Source organism: Leuciscus leuciscus, assembly GCF_965113295.1.
Source record: "Leuciscus leuciscus genome assembly, chromosome: 1".
In the NCBI taxonomy this organism is placed as follows: Eukaryota; Metazoa; Chordata; class Actinopteri; order Cypriniformes; family Leuciscidae; genus Leuciscus; species Leuciscus leuciscus.
Genome location: NC_138725.1, coordinates 77,063,060 through 77,076,819, shown reverse-complemented (window position 1 = coordinate 77,076,819; position 13,760 = coordinate 77,063,060). Strand labels below are relative to the sequence as shown.

The following is a 13,760-nucleotide window of genomic DNA, read 5'->3' as shown; positions in this document are numbered from 1 at the left end:
AGCCTTCTTAATAAATTATTTAATATTGTGTTTTGGTAGTGACAAATTTGGGGAGAAGGAAAATATTCCAGCATTTTCTGAAAATACAATATGAGAATTAACTGCACAATTACTAGAAAAGCGTACCTTGGATATTATACAATTTGCATACATGCAAAATTTGTGGGAAAAAAACAAAAAAAATGTCAAGATGTTTCCAACTCTGACTTTGCACCAATTCTGTAGAATGGCCATTTATAGATATAAGAGGTAGTCTAGAATAAAAAACATGAGGGGCTGCTGATTTTACTTTCATTTTGTGTTAGGTAATTTTACGAAGCCCCAGTGTTACTTTTCTCACTTAAGTATCTAATTAACTCTAACACTGCTTTGGTGTATCTTTAACACCCTGTAGTGTTGACACACGTGTACACAGTAAATTCTATGGTGTTGAATTAATACCGCTTTGTGTTCATATGTGAACCACCCGCAGAGTGTTGCAGTTCTTTATTTCTGCTCATCTCTTTTTCTGTTCTCTTCTTTCCTTCAGTGATTCTGCTTGTTAACAGGCTTATTAAGGCTGAAATGACTCCATATTTAATATACACAGACTTTGTGGCTCAGATAAAGTCCAGTTCTGGTTTATGTATTTGCTCTTGGCTGACATGTGGCATTGCTATGGCCTGCTTGTGGCCCAGATCTGCACTGTTAACCCTTGCTGTAAAAAAAGGCCAAATTCTGACAATATCATACCATTTTCCATTAAAACAGTAATATACCGTAAAATAGCCTACAGGAATATACTGTGAATCAGGCCCGGATTGGCTAATCGGGAGCATCGGGAGAATTCCCGGTGGGCCGGTCTGTTTTATTGGCCAGGAGGGCCGGTGTTGTCATGGCACTGGGTTGAATGCTTTCCTTATAGGCTCCAGTCATAGCGCAGCCCCACTATTTTTTTTTTATTATTATTTTATCGCAGCCCCACAAAAAATAAATAAAGTCACTTTGTTAGAGATGTACGGACAAAAAATAAGAGATACGAAACATGGATAATAGCCTATAGGCGCAAAGGCGGCGCTGAAAAGGCCAGGGCTGCGTTCTCCGAAACTACCTTAACGCTACGTCGTTCTTAAGTTGTACCTTAAGAAGTACCTTATCGTTAATACGTGGTTTCCGAAACCTTCTTAGTTAAGTATACCTTCTGTAAGTCATACTTTCGGAAGGTTGGTCTGGACCACTCTTAGCTTTACCTTATCACTGTTGCAGGGCTATATGAATATAATTCTGAAGTTTTAATACACCCAGACAGTGTTCAGTTAGGCTAATTCAAGTGTTTTCATGCAAAGAATAAAATTGTCATTACAATGATTGTTGTTAGAATTTTAATTATATTATTATACAATACAATTTTATAAATGTATTTTAATTAAAGAGCGCTTTTAAAGGCCAGTGAAATAGGCTACTGTCAGTTAAGTCCTATTCGGACGCTAATATTGTTTCTCATGGGCTCGTACAGTATTTTAAACATTTACAGGGGTAAGTCTGTGATTTTAGTGCCGTCCGAATCCATATCAGTGTTTTTTCTCACCCAACCCGCGTAAAAATCCCTGGCCAAATTAATACCTACTGTTTTTTGACAAACAGGTCGTGTGGTAGCCTAATTTAATTGCCGTCTGAATCCACATCTCCGAGTTTACAAAAAGAGATTCAAAATCCACTGTTTAAATCCTTTTTGATCACTGCCGAGCACCGTACGTGACGTACACTTTTGTTTACTGAAATGCTGGAAAGTATTTATAAGAACAATATTTCATCGCAGCTCCACCTCAGCAAACAAAAATGGGAAAGAGAAGAAAGCACATAAAAAATTAAATTGGTTATTATGGCAGCAATATACAGTATGATAGCCTACAATTTAAAAATATGTAGGCAAGGCTAATATAGGCTAGTATAGTTTGGATTATTTTTTTAAATATCCCATGAGTCCTAATAAATGCAATTTAAGCTATTTCTGAAGTGCTTATTTTATAAAAAAAAACACCGCTTTCTCATATAAACAGCCCCTGCACGAGAGAATAATTGATTCTCGAGCCATCGATATAAACATTCAGCACCATCGCCACGGACAGCACTGGGTAACGTCGCACGTAAGAAGGTATATCTTAAGCAGCTTCCTAAGGTATAGATCGGGGAACACACCTAGAAATGGTATACCTTCAGTTAAGTTATACCTTAAGAGTCTTTGTAGCGCGCTAAGAGACAACGTTATCGGAGAACGCACCCAAGAATAATAAAATATCTCTAGAAACTCAAGCGGCCAAATAGCCTACGAGTCAGGGCCGTACCGACCATTAAGGTCTCCGAGGTCCGGACCTCTGTAATTTTTCCTGAGTGTATAATGAACGTTGTGAAATAATTGACTAATATTAACTGCTGCAATGATTCGCATATCACGACGATAACCGACCTCATCATCTGAGCTGCTTCAGCACTCAAACACCGCTCGTCAGCAAAGGCAAAATGTTTGAGATGACCGATCAAAGCAAGCGGGATTTATGTTCACAGAAGCGCGAGCGAATCCCAACGCGACGCTTCACAAGATAAGGTGCAAGTGGCTAAACTAAACAGCTGTTTTACGATAGAAATTTTAAACGACCGACATAAATAATCACTTTACAAAGACTGTATCAATCTAAGCTCATCTTCTTCAGGAAGGGGAGATTTACAGGTAAAGATAAAGAGACTGAGAGAAGAAGAACGAGAGAAGGAGATGGAGATAAGAGAGGAGAGCAGGTAGAGCAATAATGAGAATAACTTTATTACAATGGATTCCTATTTAACACAGTCAGATGTTCTTTGCCAATGACAGTGGAAAAATAATATGCCCCCGAACCCCCTAGATCACTTTTGGGACCTCTGTATTTATAAAACCCTGTGTACTGATATCGCACTGAATAGAAAATTATATTTTTGAAAAATACGATGAATTACAAGGCTGTACAGAACAGTGCACTATTGCAGACTTAGGCTCAATCCCAATTCACCCCTTGCCCCTACCCCTCCGTTTTGCGCGTTCCCGTGAAGGGGTAGGGTTGTCTCGATTCTTTTTTGGTTAGAGGGGTAGGGGTAGTGGTAGGGGGAAGGGTAAGGGTAGGGGTAGGGGTAGGGGGAAGGGCAAGATAGCCCTTGAAAGATTGGGCCTTATATACTGAGGGTTTAATTACATTATTTTAATAGTCAGTCGGGAACTAAAGTGGGCCGGTCTAAGGCATGAAACTCCAGGGCTGAAAATAAGTCCCACTCCGGCCCTGCTGTGAATTAACAGCGCTCAAAGTCGACACTCAGAGGCTGTTTTCCCAATCACACCCTATACCCTCATTCACTATTCCCTACATTAGTTCACTTATATAGTCCCCTTGACAGAGTGAATGAAAAGAGAGTGAATTGAGACACTGATGAACACCTGATAACAACTGACTTCCAACAACACTGAGTATGTTTTTAACATTATTTAACATTCGTACAAAAGTTATTGTTGAGAATTAACAGATATTTAGTTGTTGATGTTTTATTGAAAATAATAAAGTTTGTAGTCACCATGATGGAGATCAGTATTTGCTTTAGTTGGGCTCTTGACCCTTGACTTTTTAACATTATATTATCTCTGGCTGCTGTAACTGTGAGTTTTTTAAACACATTTGTCATGGCAAGAAAAAGTCAAGAGGAGGATAATAAGGTGTTTTTGACTGTTGTGATGATTACATAATCATCCTGGACATGTCTGATTATCTTAACTAGTGAATAAGCATTGAATTTGTGGATATTTCGTATTTATCATACTGTATATCTGTTAATCTACAACATGAAATAGAACAATGTTTCTGTAATTAGTTATTCTGAAGAATATTGAAATCAAATAGTGCTTTAAAACATTTTGAACTCCTGCTAGACTTAGACACACACAGACATAAACAATCAACACATGAATCTCAACAAGGGTGACAATCAAAAGTCTCATGTCGCAATGCATGCTGGGTTCCAGGAGAGCATAAAACTCCCAGCATGCACTGCTGCATGAATAAATAAATAAATACAGATAAATTATTGCCACCATTGATGAGAGACATATGCAGATTTTTTATATCTCTGTGTTTCTACAAGACAGTGTAGTTCTGTTTCTTTTTTAGGTTGTGCATGATGTGTTAAAAAAAATCATCATAACTTATTACTGTAGTTTCTCAGTGGTGGGAATAATGTAACACTTTTGATGCAGAATTAAAAACTGAATGTGATTTAGTGAATGAACAGGCTATATGATGATTTTGTCATCATAATCAATATAACCACAACCATTTACAAACTGTGTGTATGCACAAGCGTGATTTGCAAAAACACAGTTCAAGCAGTCAGATAAAAATCTAATGATAAAAAGTCAAGGGTCAGCATCCCTACTAAAGCAAACACTGACCTCTATAGTGGTAACATTTTCAATTAAACATCTCAATAACAACTTCTGTAGATGTATGACAGAAATAAAGTCAAACTGAGTAATAATAAGTGTAATGATTTGTAATGGCTGGAAGTCAGTTGTAGTTCTTCTCATTCACTTATTTCACTTATTCACTTATTATTCAACATATTAACTTAATTATCTCACTGCAACACTGTCTCAATGTTACTTTTACTCTTTGTAGTGTGGATTTCCCTGTGGGGTTGAAAGGGTTAACAGTGTAAGATAAAAAGTCAAACCCACTGAATGTATTTTAACAGTAATAAACTGTAAGTTATAAAACAGGTTTATACTGGCAACACTGTTGCCAGTAGTTTACTGTAAAATAATTGTTTTGGGGTCACCGTTGTGGTGAAGAGTAAAGCCTGTGCTTCAGTCCAGGAGAAGATCTACAAACATTGATGATATGCTGCATGTTGCTTTATTTAACAGGCGGTGACTGTGCAGTTGCTGGTCCACTGGCAATCTTTATGTTCAGTAGTTTTTTAGTGGTCTCAAATGAAAGAAGTTCACAATAATACTTTGCTCACATTATTTATGCATTATAAATTTTAGTTAATACATTTAAATGGCAGTTGGTCAATTTAAGGCAGTCGGTTTCTCCAAGTGAAATTAGTTAACTCAAGTTTTAATTTAGTGCATTTTACAGTAACATACTGTAGATTACAGTAAAGAACTGTACAATTAACAGTATATTAATTTTACTGTAAAAAAAACCTGGTAAGGTCTAACAGTGTGGCAAACAGGAGCGGTCCGCCCAAGTGCCATCATTCCACGCTGCATGTGACCCAGATCCGCATAGAGTTAATTAAGTTATTAACCCTCTGGGGTCTGAGGGTTTTTTGGGGTCCTTGAGATGTTCTGACATGCCCTGACATTTGTGTTTTTTTCAGTTGCTTATAAACATATTAATGGCAAAGGTATAATTACACTCTATTTAGCAGAAACAGGGCTACCATAATATGTGAGTAACATGCATGTACATGCATGTTTGTATTTTTGAGAGAATAATGTTTATGCATGGTTATTGAAAAAACTAAAAACTAAAGTTTCTGAAATAAGGCCACAAAACACATACTAAATATGTGACAATAAGACTTTTGACTAATGGATGTCGTTGCCTAGAGTTTTTTCTTCAAAATTATGTGAAAATCATCCTACCTAATCATTCACATAACAGGGTTAGGGTTAGGGTTAGTAATTTAGTAATTGTGCTTGCAAATTGTATAATATCCAAGGAAAACATGTCTAGTAATTGTGCAGTTAATTCTCATACTGTATTTTCAGTTTTGGAATATGTATCCTCTCCCCAAATTTGTCAATAATAAAACACAATAAAAATTATTTAAAGAAAAGGCTTATATTTACCTTTTAAAATTTGTTTACATCTACCTTGTAAATATATATTTTTTTATTAAAAAGGTTACAATTACAACAACAATTGAAGTGTAATCTTTCTTTGTAAAAACTAAAGTATACATTTTATCATACATATTTCAAAGTTAAGGATTCATTACTTCGAATATAGCCTACATTGACAAAACATCCTATATTTAACATATTAGCAAAAATTGGCAAACAAAAGCATATTTGAGGTGGCGGATATTTTACAGTAAAAATGTGTAATCTATCCAAAACTAATCAACGAAATGTTGTCTTTCATATGTCTGTAACATAGGTATTTCGTTTTTATTATAAGGAATATAAATGTTAATTTGCAGTTTAATACGTTGCTTATACAAATACATTTTATTTCAACATATTTCAGTCGATTTTTACTCAGTATAGCTAAATAGTTTGCTAAAAGCAGATCATTCATTCACACACAGAAACGCAATTCAAATTTAAACCGTCTTTTTGCGAGTTGTGGTAAACAGCGCATCTCTGCGTTCATTCATTCACACAGAAACGCGATTTACTTGAGAATGAAAAAAAAACTTACTACAGTATTCCATCCGTTGCTCCTCGAAATACCAGCACTTCTGAGGTACATTTTCCATTATTATTATTCCTCACAGCGCTGCGAGACAGTGTAAACAAGTACACTGAATAAACTTGATGTGTTTTCTCGAGCTGATATGGGGGCGTTCACATGTTTGTATGGGATCGTCTCAGTCATTTGCGTTTGAATAGCGCGCGCTCTCCGTGGGCGGGGCAGATTAAAACGTAATGAGCTGAGATGAGAACGACTGACATCTCTCTCTTTTCATAAAGATTACATAAACAGAGAATATTGTTTTTAAATAAAAATTACTTCATTTAAAATAAGAGAATTCAAGCTTCATGCCTGTGTGTCTGTATGCCTGTTTGACTGAGTATTCGCTGAGTTATGGTTCATTTTCGGACGCGTTTCAGAATGGACTTCACTGACAGAGAGGAGGCAGAACTCGCATCATGTTTATTTTTCTTTATTTGGCGAAAAGCACAACACTTTGTTTTTGTGAGTATGCACAAAAATAATACACATTTAACAGAATCGATTGATGTATGAAACTTGTTTGTAATATCAAAGTCAACAGAGCAAAATTAATCTCTTTTGAACTGATAAAAAAAAAAGCGAGCTGGTATCGCCGGCGATACCGCCGACCCCAGGGGGTTAAGTGATCAATTGAGTGACAATATGTATATAATTTGAAACAACATCTTCATTTATGGCTTGTTTTACAACAAATTATCTATTTCAGTTCATATTATTACAAAACCACGAACTGATATGAAAAGCAAAAAATCGAACTGCCCAACTAAAGGAAATACTGATCACCGTAATGGTGACCAAACATTTTCAATAAAACATTGACACCTAAACCTCTGTTAATTCTCAAAGAGAACTATAGACAAATGACAGAAATAAAGTCAGCCTGGTTTGTATTTTCTTTTCAGTTGATTTCATCTAAGGCTGTTGTAGTTATTGTGTTTCTCTTTCCTTCCGTGATTCTGCTCGTTACCATCAGGTTTTTTGAAGGATAATGTGGAGTCAAGCATAATACTGAGATATTTAACATGAGAGACTACTTGGATGATCTTTCCAGACACATAGACTTTGGGATCTTGAAATTAACTCATTAGCCTACTAACCAGACTGACTTTATTTCTGTCAGATGTCTACAGCAGCTCTTATTAAGAATTAAAAGGTTCAGAGGGTAGAGGTTTAGATATAGATGAATGATCGCTTGACCAAAGGAGAAAATCTATTTGTTTAAATCACCATCATAGTGATCAGTGTTTACTTTATTTGGGCTCTTGACGCTTGACTCTTTTTAAGTTACTTTTTTTTCAGCCATTGTAGGTGTTTTCAGAAAACATTTCTGAATTGATAAACCAGACCAATCTGTCTACTTTTTTTTTACTGGTCAATTTTGAGATTTGGGGATATTTGTCTTCAATAACATGTCTTCTTTCAGACTTGTGGTGAAAAAAAGTCCGAAATACACATTTAGGTCTTTATTTTACTACACTTTGTCTTTTTGCGTCTGTAGAATCCTCATAAATTCAACATAAGTTTGTGTTCTTAATCAACATTCTGCTCCGTGATCTCTGCCGTCATCCTGTCATCACATGCACCATTAGGAAGCTCTCTCTCTTCTGTACAATCCTGTCGGATCCAAATATGGTCATTTCCTTTTTATCAGCAACCAATCGTGAAAGTAAAAGGACTGAAAACGCAATCTCATTGGCTGATGATAAATCTTTAAAGCCGTTTTCTAAAAATGACTTTTCTCTCATACTCCAAGTCCGAAATCTCCATTTCAAGCACCTATATACACCAAACTTTCCAGTCTTGTACCTAGTTATATTATGAAGACATTTACAGAGGGATTTGTAAATATATTATTCCTAGCCATTTTATTCCAAAAAACATGGCGAAAATCATTTTTTTAAGGCTATTGACAGTATATTCTGATTTACAGGATAACAAAAGTAGATATCCATAAATCCCTCTGCAATGTTTTTCCCATCTAATATGTGAACACAAGGAAAAACATTTTTTTAACCTGGCTTTATCCAATACTCAGATTTCGTTTTTTAAAATATATGCAAATTAGCACATATTTAATTAGATATTGCCTAACTTGCATATTTAAACATTAAATTACAGAAAACTTGTAATACATTTTTTCTCATCTTAATGTAGGTAATCAACTGGGAAAGTTTCATGGTGATATCTGCTACCCAGCCAGCACAGCCATGTGGGGCCCAAATGGGTTTGACCTGGGCTATCTAACTGGGGCCCAGCCAGTTTTGCACCCAGTTTCCATGTAGGCCCCACATGGGTTTGCCCAGATGAAATGAACACTGCTTAGTGTGCACACTACAGGCTGTTTAATGTAACACTTAATCAGTGTTGGAGGTAATGAGATAATTAAGTGATTGAATAATGATTGTGCATTATTGATGAACACCTGCTGTTAACAAGCATAATCACTGAAGGAAAGAGAAACAAAAGAACTACTTCTAGCCACAGCCTTGGATGAAATCAACTGAAGATAAAATACATCAAATCTCTCAAGATCTGATTAAACAACTCCACAAACAGCATTACCAGCTTCACTTATTAGTAACCAGACTGACTTTATTTCTGTCAGACGTCTTCAGAAATTCTTATTGAGAATTAACAGAGGTTAAGATGTTGATTATTTATTTGAAAGTTATAGTTTGGTTTGATGTTACCATTATGGCGATCCGTGTGTGCTTTAGTCGGGCTCTTGACTTTTTAACATTATTTTTTCTCTGGCAGCTGTGTCTGTTTGTTATGGCAAGAACAGCAAGAGAAAATGTAGTCAGATGCTTTAAGCTGATTGATGATAAGAATATAATCATCATCATGTAGTGGCTTAACTCACTGATATTATGTGTGAGGTTTATACAGGTAGTATGTTATTCACTTTGTTTTATTGTTGTGATTCTGCACCAAAAGATCCAGCACAGTTTAATCAGAACAGTTCAATCAGAACATCAATCTCTCGCCTGGGTCTGCATCTTCGCTTAAGAGACCTACCCTCCCCACGAAGCAGTGCAGAACAACATCGGCTCTCGTTGGTAAAGCTTACCAAGCTGCAGATCAGGCTGGTGCTGCGCTGTGTTACAGGCGTACACAGTAGTCTCCAGGTTCAGAGAGGTTAAGAGACATGAGGAGGCGTTTGTTCAGTTCCTTCCTTGAAAAAGCAGAGCTTGGCGAACCGTGCTCCCCCTAGTAAGAACTGGGGACAGGCTCGTCGCGCTCAGCAACCTCCTAAGCCAGACCTCAGGACTATCATCAACAGAAAGAAGAAGTCCTGATGGTCTGATGCCCAGTCTGGTGGGGGTAGCCCCCGCGGGACGGGGCACGTATTACATCTGACCGCCCCTTCTCATTACCCCCACGAAACCTCTCCATCCCTGCCACCTCTGGTGCTTCGGGGGGCAGCGGTTTCCAGCGAATTGTTAGATGTTCCATTGCTTCCTGCTGTCATCCAGGACACGGAAAATCTAACATCCCCTCAAAAGGAAGTGTTAAAATTGATACCACTCTCAGAGAGTCTAGCAGCGTGGAAACTTCTGCCGGTCGTGTCGCAAATTCAACATCACGATTGGTTCGTCACGATCAATCTGATCGACGCATATTTCCACATACAAATATTGCCAAAACACAGGAAGTTCCCGAGGTTCGCTTTCGGGGGCGAAGCATACCAATTTCGGGGTTCTTCCATTCGGCCTAGCCTTGTCACCCCCGCACGTACACAAAATGCATGGATGCAGCACTGGCTCCATTAAGACTCAAGGGGATTTGCATTTTGAATTACATAGACGACTGGCTAATACTAGCACAATCGCAAAAGGTGGGGCTTCAACACAGAGACATCGTGTTAGCTCATCTAGTTTCTCTAGGGTTGAGACTCAACACCAAGAAAAGTGTTCTTTCTCCTGCCCAGAGAACGACTTATCTCAGGATCGTTTGGGATTCGATCATGATGCGGGCACAAATGTCTCCCACTTGAATCGAGACCATTCGGCTAACCATGAGCAAAGTCAGGCTAGGCCAAGATTACACTGTTCATCAGTACCAAAAAATGTTAGATTTCATGGCCTCAGCATTCACGGATCCTTTGGGGCTGTTGCACATGAGACCATTTCAGTTGTGGCTAAAAGCCAGGGGATTTCATCCAAGGGCTAATCCTCAAAGGCAAATAAAAGTGACGCGTCGAGAAACACTATCTCTGTGGCTCACGCCTCTATCTCACAGTTCCTCGCCTTGGGTCCCACTCTAGGGGCACCTTGTCGTCGCAGATTGCTAACGACAGACGCCTCCCTGATGGGCTGGGGAGCAGTCTTAAGTAGTCGTCCAGCTCAAGGGGAATGGGAGGGTCATCAGCTTGATTGGCACATCAACTGCCTCGAGTTGATAGCTGTATTTCTGGCCCTGAAATACTTTCTCCCCCAGTTGAGAGGCTGTCATGTCCTAGTGCGGGTGGACAACACAGTGGCAGTCTCTTACATAAATCACCAGGGAGGTCTGCGCTCGCGCAATCTGAACAGAATAGCGAGGCCGATTTTTCTCTGGGCCCAGGAAAATTTCCTGTTACTCAGGGCAGTTTACATTCCGGGGTATCTGAATGTCAAGTCAAGTCAAGTCAAGTCATCTTCATTTATATAGCGCTTTTAACAATGTAGATTGTTTCAAAGCAACTTTACAGAGATAAGCGTATAATTTAAGGTAACAGAGATTGTTTTGGCTTTATAGCGTTTCTTTAATAGAGTTATTTTCCAGCTAAAGTTATTTTTGATTGATTCGCTTCCGTCGCAACGATCATTTGTTATTAAATTAGGGGCCGCTAAGATGACACCATTCTCTCTACACAGACTTTAAATGTGAACCTGTGATAAACGCTAATGGCGTTCACATGCGCATTAAGAATTGGTTCGAATGTGGGAGCGGATTTACTGTCCAGAGAGAAACTACAGATGGGGGAATGGAAACTCCACCCAGAAGTAGTAAAACAGATCTGTACCAGATTTTACGAAGCGGAAGTGGACCTCTTCGCCTCCCAACAGACAGCGCAATGTCCCCTCTACTTCTCTCTGAGTCACCCAGCCCCCCTAGGTCTGGACGCGATGGCACACACATGGTCCAAAATGCGCCTGTATGCATTTCCTCCAGTATCTCTGCTCCCGGGAGTTCTAGCCAGACTTCGCCAACAAGGGTCTTGCCTCTTACTGATAGCGCCACGTTGGCCGAACAGAGTATGGTTCTCGGAGATAATATCTCTCTTCAACGACTCGCCATGGGCAATTCCGGAGAGGAGAGACCTTCTGTCCCAGGCGGAGGGCACGATATTCCATCCCAGGCCCAACCTGTGGAACCTTCATGTTTGGCCCCTGATGGGTACCAACTGAGGGACACTGGGCTTTCGCCTGCCGTTATTGAGACAATTCTAAGTGCTAGGAGCTCCTCCACTAGAAAGAGTTATGCCAACAAATGGGGTGTCTTTGAAAGGTGGTGTGTTGTACATAATGCAGATCCGGTCAACTGCCAGTTGGCTTCAGTTCTGGACTTCCTGCAGGAAAAATTATCAACAGGCACATGCCCCGCCACTGTCAAGGTTTATGTGGCTGCTCTTTCGGCTTGCCACGCCTTGGTTGACGGGGTGCCACTCGGGAGACATCCTCTTCTCGCTCGCTTCATTCGTGGGGCCAGACGACTGAGGCCTCCCATAAGAACCAAGATCCCTTCATGGGACTTAGCTATAGTCCTCGAGGGTCTGGTTGAGACCCCCTTTGAACCTCTAGAGTCAGCGTCTGACAAACTTCTGACCCTAAATATGTTTTTTCTTATGGCTATAACCTCTCTAAAACAATCAGGGATATGCAGGCACTGTCAATATCGCCATCCTGCTTAGACTCTGCACCAGGATTGGTGAAAGTGATTTTGCATCCTCATCCTGATTACCTTCCTAAGGTACCTTTCTCGGCTGTACATCCAGTCACTCTTGAGGCCTTCTACCCTCCGCCGTTCACAACGCAGGAGCAGGAGAGATCTCACAGACTGTGTCCAGTCCGTGCTCTTCAGACCTACGTCCACCGCACTAGCCAGTGGCGTAAGTCAGAGCAACACTTCGTTTGTTATGGGGCAGCAACAGGGGTGCTGCCGCCACCAAACAGACCATGTCACATTGGGTCAGGGATGCTACTGCTCTTGCTATGAGGCGTGCGGCCAAGCTTCGCCAATGGGTCTAAGGGCTCACTCCACCAGAGGAGTTGCCTCCTCTGCTGCCTTGGCAAGAGGTGCCCCCTTGCAATTTGTTTGTGATGCGGCAGGCTGGTCCTCTCCACACACATTCATAAGATTTTATAGCTTGGATGTTCATGCCACCTCGGGCTCTCAGAGAAGAACGTTCTCTAAATATTCAGTGTTGGTTCTGGGAACGTAAAAAAATTCCAGTTCCCTTTCAGTCGAGAACGTCAGACGTAGTTGTCGTCGACTGAATGGGATCCTGCTAGGGAGCCAATTGTCTTCGAGCATGCGAGCACGAGCAAATGAAATTTATACCCGCGGTATAAATACGGAAGTGGATGCACGCACTAGTAGCTTTTTGCTTCGGAGCCGTTCGAATGTGTCTCTGAAGAGTGTTGGTGAGTTTCAACGAGCGAGTGTGTCGGTGCTTCTTCAAGGAAGACTCTCCCAGCTGCTGGTGGTTCTACAGCGCGAGTGCAGCGGTGATCGCGAGCTTTGAGCTCTCAACTGCTGTTTTAACAGCAACCAAATTTTTCTTTGTGTTTGTTTGTCTGACGGCTGGTTAGAGGGCGGAAAAGTGAGTGCTTCACTGTTTCAGTTCAGTTCAGTTTCAGTGTTGCCGCGGTCATTCCCGTGTGCTCTGGCACTGGTGAGAGTTTTTCACTTCCTGAAAGAGCAACACGGGTGCGTTTGCGTCTTTTTCAAGATGCCTTTCCACCCGTGTGTTTCTGGATGCGATTGTTTCCTGTCCCCCCATATGGACGGTCACAATGGTTGTTTCAAGTGTCTGTATTATATATGTGTATATAATGTATGTGTATATATGCAGAACGTTGAAGAAACTTTTTGTGGATAGTTCTGTTCTCATTGCGAGGATATGACTATCGCGATGTTGTGATCGAGACTCGTCTTCATGCGTGAAGTTGGAATCCCCATTACCACGCTTCGCTATGGCGCCGTGTGGGATGGGTGATCAGAGGATCATAGTGAGGCTTCCCCGCCCGGTTACCAATACCTGTGGGCCCCTCACTCCTCTATCACATCGCAGCCGGTGGGCCCCCG

At 40.2% G+C, this 13,760-nt stretch overlaps 1 long non-coding RNA gene across 1 annotated transcript; it reads right to left on the bottom strand.

Annotated features, from left to right (window-relative positions):
- Nucleotides 1-11,394: 11,394 nt before the first annotated feature.
- On the bottom strand, nt 11,395-12,808 carry LOC309508886. Its single transcript, XR_014209734.1, has 3 exons — nt 12,452-12,808; nt 11,858-12,405; nt 11,395-11,653 (listed from the first exon to the last, which is right to left on the bottom strand). It is a non-coding gene; the product is annotated as an uncharacterized lncRNA (long non-coding RNA).
- Nucleotides 12,809-13,760: the final 952 nt, after the last annotated feature.